At 33.1% G+C, this 10905-nt stretch overlaps 1 pseudogene; it reads left to right on the forward strand.

Moving 5' to 3' along the window:
- The first annotated feature begins 398 nt into the window (after positions 1 to 398).
- Positions 399 to 1261, forward strand: LOC119509621 (annotated as a pseudogene).
- The last annotated feature ends 9644 nt before the right edge of the window (positions 1262 to 10905 follow it).

Here is a 10905-nt window from a genome sequence, read left to right on the forward strand (position 1 = left end):
TAGCAGGAACCCTTTCCTTTTTCACCATTTATGACTTCTATGCCTAGAGATGGAATCTTTTAAATAAGGGTTTATTAAATATATGGGCATCTTTTGGGCTTAGGACTACTTTCTATATAGAAGATCTACTAAGACTTCAAGTTAGAATCTCTTATTTGTAGGCCCAAGCAAGTCATTTCAAGTGAAAATAGAATTGTCAAGTGAAACTGTTATTAGGCTCTTTGGAAAGTGAGCTAAATAAATATTTATGAAATGATTATTTGTGTAAGCCACTCTAGAACATACAGTGAAGATTTGTTCATGACATAATAAATGAATTCGTAGTTGTGTTCACAATTTCATTTCAGAGCCTGTTCCCCTAAGCTCTCCTTTCTGAAACAGGCCTTATAGAAGAGTAAATGGGACCCACTAACAATGAAACAGAATTTGTCCTTCCGGGCCTTACTCAGAATCCTGAGGGGCAAAAAGCACTATTTGTCATGTCTCTACTCATCTACATTGTGACTGTGGTTGGCAATCTGCTCATTGTGGTGACTGTCACTGCCAGCCCCTCTCTGGGCTCACCCACGTACTTCTTCCTTGCCTATCTTTCACTCATGCATGCTGCTTATTCCACTGCAATTTCCCCCAAAATGATTTCAGACTTACTCTGTGGCAAAAAGACTATTTCCTTCTCAGCTTGTATGGGCCAGCTCTTCATAGAACACTTCTTTGGGGGTGCTGAGGTCTTCCTACTGGTGTTTGCCTCTCTTTTTGTACAGCCTCCCGTTCTGCTGTTCCAACATCATTGATCCCTTCATCTGTGACATGTACCCATTATTGGAACTTGCCTGCACTGACACCTCCTTTATAGGCCTCACCATGGTCGCCAATGGTGGAGCAATCTGCATGGTCACCTTTATCCTTCTACTCATCTCCTATGGGGTCATCCTAAACACCCTAAAAACTCACGGTCAGGAAGAGAGGCACAAAGCCTTGTCTACCTGCAGCTCCCACATCATAGTGGTTGTCCTTTATTTTGTCCCATGTATTTATTTTCATATGTTAGTCCTGTTTCCAACTTTCTCATTGATAAATCCGTGTGTTTTTTTATGGTTATCATTCCTATGTTGAATCCTTTAATTTACAACTTGAGAAATTCTGAGATGAAAAATGGTATGGGAAAACTCTGTTGTAAAAATTTAACTATGGGTAGAATAAGACTGTGTCACCCACACTGAATGAGTTTGTTGCTAATGCTATAAAGACAAGCAGACAGTAAATTCTCACACTCGGTGATTTAGTCAATTCAGTGGGATTTCTGAGGATGCTTCTTTATAGGAGTAAATTATCCTTTGAGGTTAGAATCAATCTAAAAGAGAAACTCTGGAGGCTGAATAAAAGGCACAGTTATTTATCTTATTTTAAGTAAAAATATAACTAAGCTCACAACACAACTTTATTTTAATCAGTTTATACTGAAATGGGACTTAGAATAAAGTATGTTTTTCCCTTTTTAAAAGGTTAAAACAAGCTACTTTTGGAAATTTAATGTCATCTCAATTGAGAAAGCAATTTGGCTAACAGAACAAATTTCTGACGCCAAGACTTTTTTTTTTTTTAGCTTTAATGTTCTTTATGAGTATAGCAGCTTTCTTTAGTTGCATTCTGCATTTTGGGTTTAAGATTACCTCTGTTCATCAGCTCAGTGTCTATGCATTTGCATTTCAGGATATTTGGTTGGGAAATGATATTGTGCTTGGTGAAAGACATGATCAGTGAGCATTTTTTTTTAAAATGGGCTCATTTTGAGGATGAAAACATTCTCTGAGTCTTTATTAGAGGCAAGAAAATAATTTACTTTGGATTTGAAAACCATATTAACCCATGATGTAATCAGTAGCTATTTGCATTTTTGACATCCTTAAAAGAATAGGTAGAGCTGCGTTGTCTCCATGATGCTGAAAATGCAGACAAAGAAATGTGATATTTTGCATAAGCAGTGTGTTCCCTTGGAGTTGTATTAAACTCAGGTAGTTTTTACTTATTGATATAGTAATGATTTGATTAATTAAGAATTATATTTTTCAATTTTATTTTTAAATATTTTTTTCTCAGAGTCTTGGAACATCCTCAAGCCATGAGATTGAAAGAATATTTTCAGTGTAATCTGGAATACCACCTTTACTTGGCAAGAGTTTACTTTTCTAACAAAATTTAGAGCTTTTCTTATTTTAAAATATTATTATTTAATTTTCAAACATGTTTAATAATATCTGTAATTTATTTATATATTTTGTAGCTTCTTACCTACAGTTTTATCAATATCACTGAAACTTCCTGAGGGCTTCTCCCTGATTCATTCCTCTGCCTCTACCCTGAGGTAATCCCAATCCTGAAATTTTTGTTAATCATAGTTAAAAATAGTTTAACTAAATATTCATGTATCATTAAACTATGTTGTTTAGATTTTCTTATTCCTTGCCTTTATTAAAATATTATGTACTACTTAGTTTTCTGCATCTTATTTTTATCACTCAGTGTTAACTTTCTGTGATTTGATCATGTTACTGCATATCGCCTAGGCCAGTCATTTCCCCTGCTGTATATTCCATTGTGTGAATATATCACAGCCTATGTATCTGTTATGTAATCAGTGATCATTGAGTTATTTCAAGGTTTTGCTTTTGCACACACAACTGTGCTGGACATCCTGAAAGAAATTATTGTGTTACGTAGGGTGCTTACATGTTCACTTTTACAGATGGTTGCATTTTTTTCCTGAAGTGGTATTATCATTTATACACTTAAAAGCAGTATATAACTGTTCCATTACTCTATAACCTTACCAAAACTTCTTTTCAGATTTTTGATATTTTTGCTAATCTGATGGATATAAGAAAATGTGATTTCATTGTTGTTTTAATTTGCATTCCTTATTACTACTGAAGTTGACTATGTTTTTGTGTTTAAAGCACATTCATAATTTTCCCCCTTCTACAAAACATATATTTATGTTTTTTGGCAATTTTTTTGCTGGATTGTTTTTTCTATTATTTTTAATTTGTTGGAGATTTTTAGGTATCCTTGTAATAATTCTTTTTTTAAATTATAAGTATTGTAGCTATCTTTTCCCAGTTTGAGGTTTTTCTAATTACACTTTTTTTTTATTGTGGACTTTAACATACATACTTAACAGTGACAACTTTCAAAGTATGATTCATCAAGTAGTTAGAGAGCAAATTTCAAAGAGTATCTTGGGCCATAGTTCCACAACTTTAGCCATTTCCATTACTGCAAAATATAACATACATACAGAAAGCTGTCATCTCTCCATGTACAACTCAACAAGCAATCATGTAGGTAATTCTAAACATTGTTATGGGTTACAGTTCCACAGTTTCAGTTCTTTCTTTATTATGCAATATATGGTATATACAGAAAAGTGAAGACTTTTGAAGCACAATTCAACAAACAGCTTCAGAGCACATTTCAAAGAATATTATAGGTTACAGTTCCACCATGTCACTTAACTCCTTCCAAGCATTCCAACACCCTAGCATCTACATGTATATATATATATATATATTTATATAAAGTTTCAGTATTCATAGACCTTCGTTAAATCTTATCTTGTTTGTTGCTACCCCTTCATCTCACTTAATCTCTTCCTCCACCTTAAAGGTTGTCTAGGTAGTGAGCACCATAACTTCCTCATATTGAAAGGAGATGTTGACCATATGGGGAATGGAGCTGCATCTGATTGTTGTGCTTAAGGGGGCTTTTGCCTCTGGGTTCTATGACCCATATGGCATAGGAACATTCCAGTGGACTTAAGTTTCTGAGAGAGAAAACCCAGTGAGCAAATCTCCCATAGAATCTCAGGTAAGGTCCCAGATATTTTGGGGCTATGTTTGGCAAGAGTATGGCCTACTGTGGCCATTTGGGATATCTAGCCAGAGCTTGCATAAGAGAAACCTCCAGGATAGCCTCTCGACTCTATCTGGGATCTCTCTGCCACTGTAACCTCAGCTTGTTGCCTTTTTTTCCCACTTTTGGTCAAGTAGGCATTTTCAATCCCTTGCTGCCAGGGCCAGACTCATTCCTGGGAGTCGTGTCCCATGTTGCTAGGGATATTAAATCCCCTGGGAGTCATGTCCCTCATTGGGGGAGGTTAATTAATTTATTTGTGGAGTTGGGCGTAGAAAGAGAAAGATCACATCTGAGCAACAAAAGAGGTTCCCTGAAGGTGCCTCTAAGGCATAATTATCAGAAGGTTCAGCCTCCCATTTGCAACCCTAAGTTTCATAAGCGCAAGCCTCAAGTCAAGGGCCTGATTTATTAAGTAGTAGATTCCTGATTTCACTTATTATATATTCTATCCCAAGATAAACAATTTCTTACATTATCTTCACTTGGTTGTACAAAGTGAAGAATATTGTTTTCTCAATATTTCATTTTTTTTTTATTTTTAATTTTCAATTGTCAATCCACTGACAATTGATTTTTGTGTTCCCTTTGAGGTAAATATCTTACTCCATTTTTTTCAGTGTAGATAACTAGTTGTCTAAGAATTATTTATTGAATAGTATATTCTTTCCCAGTGGTGCATAGATTTCTCTAACTGTGTGTTCATTTCCATACATTTATAATAAGTGTTTCATGTTTGATATAAGACCTCCCAACATTGTTCCTTTTTTTTTTTTTTTAAGTGACCTGGTTCTCTTGGTTCTTTGTATGAATTTTAGATTCTTCTTTAAAAAAAAGTAGGTATTTTTATTGGAGTAGCATTGATGTTATCTATCAATTTGAGAAAAATTGGCATCATTATTACATTGACTCTTCCTCCCCATGGATATGACATATGTCTCCATTTGTTTAGGCTTTCTTTAATGCTCTTAAATTTCTAAATAATTTCATAAAATATTTGTTCATATCTTTTTACAGATTTTTTCCTGGACATTTAATTTTTTGTTGCTCTTACACACAGCCTAACTGAACATGTATTTTATCAATATTTATAAGTTTTGCATTATGTTGACAAATTATAGCTCACTTTAAGTCAACAATTTGTGTTCATTTTCTTAATAGTGAAGTATTTTGCCATTTGTACTTTTATGAGTAGCTTTTTCACATATTTTACTTACTTTATTGTCATGTTCAAAATCTTTTTATTGATTTAAAAAAGATTTTATATAATACAAAATAAAAATTTTCCTTAGATAGTAATTTGTAATGTGGAAGGGTATGATTTTATTTCAATGATGCCTAATTGCCAGTCCTGTTCATTAATGTTTCTTCTTTTCCTACTTCAAGATTATATGATAATTCACAAATACTTTATTCTAATTAATTTATATATATTTCAATATATTTAAAGCTTTGATTATACAGATACACATGTATGTGTGTGTGAGGTTTTAGAAATAGATACAGAGAAAATGTCTGATTGTATGTGTGCATGTGTGTAAAGGATGTAATTCTATTTTTTCCAAGTGTCTTCTATTGCCCTAAAACCAATTTATTTTCACACATTTATTGAAAAATCTATCCTACTTCCCTAATTCAATATGCCATGTTTACTATATTTGATACCCAAATATTTGTATATCTATCTCTAGACTCTCTTCCTTTGATTATTCCTGGGACAATAACCCATTATATAAGTTCCTTTATAGTAGATTTTGCTGCCTGGGAAAAAGCCTACCATTCACTATTCTTATTAAAACATTTTCTGTTTCAAACAATCATTTCCACATTAGTATTAGAATAATTTTAGAAGATTGTAGAATCTACTAGGAATTTGACTGGAAATGTAAAAAATGTATAATTAAGTTGGGAAAGAATTGACATCTTGACCATATTGAACTGTTCTATCTGTTGACTTGAGAGGTCTATTTATTTAGGTCTTTGAGATTCTTCAATAATTATTTCATTTTGTTTTGTTTTGTTTCCATCTTATAAGTCTTTCACATTTTTCTTTGAGTTTATTCCATACATTTTGTAGTCTGGTTACATTAATGAGATGACCTAAGTAAATAATCATTCTTACTCTCAAACCATCCATTTCCTGTTCCCTTTACTTTTTGCAGTTCCTTAACTAGTCAGTGTATTTCATTCAGTTAAGTGCTGCAAATCTTCATTCCCACATGATTAAAATCAATAATATTTATTTTTATTAGTTTGCTTCACTTTCTCATTGTCCTCTACTAAGCAGAGGATTAGTAGGAGGTTTCAAACTTGGTTTCCCATGCTTTCATTAATATGATGCAGTCCAATTTCCCTTTATTATTTAGGATAAAATATTCAATTCAATTCTGCCTATTTCATCAGCATGGGGTACCCCAAATAATCATTGGACAGTATGTATATATATTTAATTTCAAAGAACAATGACAGTATTCACTGGTAGAAGAATTCCTTCTGTGAACACTAGGGCTTCTACCCATACTAAGCTCCAACTTTTGAAGACACAAAGTAAGAATATTTTAAGTAGGTTATTATATGTATAAAGTGTTATACTGAAAAGGATCACTCTAACCTCAACATTTGGTTCACATTTTCTCCATTCTGGATATGGGATAGATGGTTCTGGATTAATCATAGCTCTTGCTTTAAGCATATACCACATCTTGTAGGACAGAAAACCAAGGTTGTTTTGTGCTGTCTCTTATTTTCCAGGCAGCACTGTCATAGAGCCAGCCCATCATTGTATCATGTAAGATGCTTCTGAATAATGGGAAAAGTGGTTAGAGCAGAGAAATTAACGACTATGAGCCCACTGCTTTGCTGTAAAGTGCGTTTCCTGATCAGTGGAAACATTGGGTGGCATTTTATGGAAATGAATAAAAGGTGTTTTGTGGATTTGTGTATAGTGTTGCTATAAACAGAAAATATATCTATTCCTAGGAAGGCAAATCACTGCTTCTTTTACAATTGACTGTGTCTAATATAATTAAAATGGCACCAGATATCTGATTTGTCCCTTGAAGACTGATGGTTTATTGGGTTCTTTGCATAGACTTTATTACAGTTGAACATTCTGTTGCAGAGATTGCCAGATCAGTCTTGGTGAGGAGAAATCTATATTACTGAGTCTCTGAACAATAGTCAACTGACATTAGAGTCATTTTGTACATTGTTCCATTTAGTAAGCTTTAAGTTGCTTGGAAAGAACTTGATCGATATTCAAATATGGGCCATCTTCTCAAATTTATCACTGATTTTCTTCTCATTGATGTAGTGTGGGAATTTATATTGAACACAAATATATTTACATATTGTATCCATTTAGAGAGGTCCATGACTGCCTTATCTCTCATTCCATGTTGTCATCAATCTTTGCATTTTCTTCTTTCCAAGAAGAAGAGCCAAGCCATGAATGGAGTATATCTATACTTTAGACATCTCTTCTTTGCAAAGTTCAAAACCAGATATACTTTCTGAAATAATGCTCATGTGTGATATTTCTCTTCACTGTTCCTTTTCAGGACCACCCTTGGGTGTGATTACAATGTAACAGTGATCTTTTGCCTGAAGTCAGAATGTCATGTAAAATCATCCACATAAGACATGCTTGCAACTTTTTTTTTAAAAAATTGCTAACTAATCTTATGCTATGCCTCATGAGCCCCTAGATATGAATGAAAGAGAGGTGATGAAGCAGAATGAGCATTAGTATGGGAATTTGAATCACATCTTCAAGCAAATTACTTACACCTTCTGCACCTCCTCAAATCTAGTGCTATATTAACTTCCACTTACATTTCCACTTAAAAACAGAATGCAGCTATACACATATATTTTTATTATTTTTTGGGTAAAGTAACACCTACTTAATAATGGATATTTTGGTTCTCATAGTCACTAGTTGTCTCATTGTCTAAATCAGATTTTATCAAGGCCTGATAACAATTAAAATTTTCCTAGATAAAAAAAAATTAAGGAAAATCATTGCTGGTAGACTTGACCTATAAGAGATACTAAAAGATGTACTTCAGGCTGTAAAGAAGGGACACCAGTCAGAACCTTGAATCCACATGATGAAATAAAAAGCACTGGTAAAGGTAACTACATAAGTAATATATATATGTACACACACACACACACACACACACACACACACATACATATGTATCTATATGAATTTTCTTATCTGGTGTAAAGACAATGGCTTAAAACAATAAGTATAAATCTCTGTTGATGGCCTTATAATTTACAAAGATGTAATTTATATGTTAATAATAGCACAAAGGAATGGAGAGGGAAAGAAGCTATATAAAAGCAAATGTTTTTACTTAGATATAATTTACATACCAAAAAATTCAACATTCTGAAATAGATAATTCAGTGTTTTTTTTAGTCTGCTCATGAAGACCATCCCTATGATCTAATTCCAGAGGATTTTTTTCACCCTCAAAAGAAACTCAGTACCTATTACCAGTCACTCCTTATTTTCCCCTCCCACCAACCCTTGACAACCACTAACCTACTCTCTTTCTCTATGGAATTGCTTATTTGGGTAATTTCATATAAATGCAATTATACAATGTGTGTCATTTGACTCTGACTTGTTCCATTTAGTATAATCTTTTCAAGGTTCATTTATGTTATAATATGCATCAGTACTTCATTCATTTTTATGGATGAATAATGTTACATTATATGGATATGCCATTTTTGAAGCCACTCATAAGTTAGTAGTTATTTGGGTTCTCTCCATTTTTAACTATTATGAATAATGTTGTAATGAACTTTTATTGCAGATTTTTTGCATACATATATGATCATTTCTCTTGGGTATATACCTAGTAGTCCAATTGCTGGGTAAGATGGAAACTTTGTTTAACATTTTGAGGAATTGACAAATTACTTTCTGAAATGACTGCACCATTTTACAATCCACCCAGCAATATATGAAGGTTCCAATTCCTCCACATCCTCAAGCACACTCATTAGTTTTAGTCTTTCAAATTTTAGCCATCCTAGTGGTTGTGAAGAGCTATCTCATTTTGATTTGAATTTCACTAATGACTAATGTTGAGCATCTTTTCAGGAGCTTATTGTTCATCTGTATATTTTCTTTAGAGGAATGCTCATTTGAACCCTTGACTCACTTCACATCTGGGTTGTTTGTCTTTTTATTTTTGAGTTGGAAAACTTCTTATATATTCTGGATCCAAATCGCTTATCAGGAATATAGTTTGCAAAATATTTTCTCCCATTTTGTGGGTGATTTTTACTTTTTGATGGTGTTCTTTGTAGTGTAACAGTTTTTAATTATGAAGAAGCTCATTTCTTCTAGTTTTCCTTTTGTCATGTGTGCTTTTGTTATCATATATAAGAAACCATGCCTAATTGAAGGTCACAAAAGTTTTACTCCTCTATTTTATTCTAAGTGTTTCATAGGTTTAATTCTTGCATTAAAGTTTTCATTCCATTTGAAGTAATTTTTGTATATGATATGATGTAGGGATTCAACTTCATTCTTAAATATGTGGATATCCAATTTTTCCAGTATTTCTTGTTGAAAAGTCTATTTTCCCCCAATTGGCTTTTCTTGACACCCTTGTCAAATATGAATTAATGAAATACAAGGGTATATTTCCAGACCCTGAAGTATATTCCATTGATCTATTTGTTGGGGCCTATGCCAGTATACAACTGTCTTATTGTCATTTTAGTAAGTTTTGAAAATAGGATGTTCTTTTAAAGATTATTTTGGCCATTCTGGGTCCCTTGAATTAAACATCATGACTCTTACTTGGGTGTATCTTAAGACCAGAGACATGTTATTGCATAGATAGAGAGAATTATCAAATTCAATAATATCCATACAGCACTAATACCATGTCTGTATTAATGTTTATCAACAATTCATATAATGTTTTAAATAGGGTTTTTTGTTTTGTTTTGTTTTGTTTTTTCTGGCCCAATATTAAATCCAGAATCATGCATTGTATTTATTTTATTTTAACCTGGATCAGTTCTTCAAGCCTTCTTTGACTTTTCTTACCTTAACAGATTGCAGAGTACCACCCATAGGCTTTGCTGAATTTACCTCAATACAAATTTGATAGTTCTATTCTGATTAGTTTTACTGGAATTTTATGGGTCCCATTTTCTGTTTTCTTTTTTTACAGGCATGCTACATTGTGACTCTTCTTTGCCAGCATCTAATTACTGCACCTAGTTGGAGTAAGAGTATGGTATTCCAACACATTTGCTTTGATTTTGGACATCTTGGAGGCTATCCAGACTTTAGAGCTTCCTGTGATATTGACTGTGGCCTTTGTTGCAATTGCATTTCATTTGAGTGTTTCTCTGTGTCCAATCCTGATTCTATTACTTTCTTGCAGGTATTATTCACTAAGGCACATACCAGCAACCCACCTAGAGGCAAATCTCTGTATCAGAAACTACTTCCTCAGAAAACCAACCACAAATTTTTATTATAGTGTTATTTTGATTCTTGCTTCTTTTGTAGGGAATCATCTGTTGAATTGTATGGGTCCCATTTTCTGTTTTCATTTTTTTTCTTACTGTAACTTTGCATGGGATTATGTTAATTTTTGTTTCTGTTCATTTTGAGTCTTGCAGTGAGGTTTCTATACATATAAGGTGAAAGTTAAGAGTTTTGGGTGTATTACAATATTTTGAGTCCATGAATATACTCTTTTTTTAAGCAGAGTATTTTTTTTTCTAATGGGGAAAGAGAGATTGATGTATCTTTATCTTTTGTCATTATTCTTTGTTTTATCAGGATCTTAAATACCTCCTTTTATTTACTTCTTTTTTTGTTACCACCAAATCTCCCAAAAGCACTTTCCCTTTTATATTCAACTTCACCTCCCCCAGAAATAATGCCGTGTTTTCATGCCATCTTAGTTCCTACATACTTTCAAATTCTTGTACTCAACTGTCTGA

The sequence above is a fragment of the Choloepus didactylus genome, chromosome 14, assembly GCF_015220235.1.
Source record: "Choloepus didactylus isolate mChoDid1 chromosome 14, mChoDid1.pri, whole genome shotgun sequence".
NCBI classification, from domain to species: domain Eukaryota; kingdom Metazoa; phylum Chordata; class Mammalia; order Pilosa; family Megalonychidae; genus Choloepus; species Choloepus didactylus.